We start from the raw sequence: 210 nt of genomic DNA, 5'->3' as shown, positions 1-210 counted from the left end.
CTCCCGTAGCGTACCCGAAAGACTTATGAACCTCTCAGTCATCTCCAACCAACGGAAGGGGAAGGATGTACATTGTCAACAGGATGATGAATCTAGGAGAGCGCAAGGAAGACCAGGGATAAAGGACTTTTCCCAGGATTCGTGATTGGGTATTCATATTCCACGCTGTCCTTTCGCGGAAGAGGATGAGTGGGACGCTGGCGGGAGGTG

The sequence above is a fragment of the Penaeus monodon genome, chromosome 21, assembly GCF_015228065.2.
Source record: "Penaeus monodon isolate SGIC_2016 chromosome 21, NSTDA_Pmon_1, whole genome shotgun sequence".
In the NCBI taxonomy this organism is placed as follows: Eukaryota; Metazoa; Arthropoda; class Malacostraca; order Decapoda; family Penaeidae; genus Penaeus; species Penaeus monodon.
Note: the sequence above shows the minus strand (reverse complement) of the source record.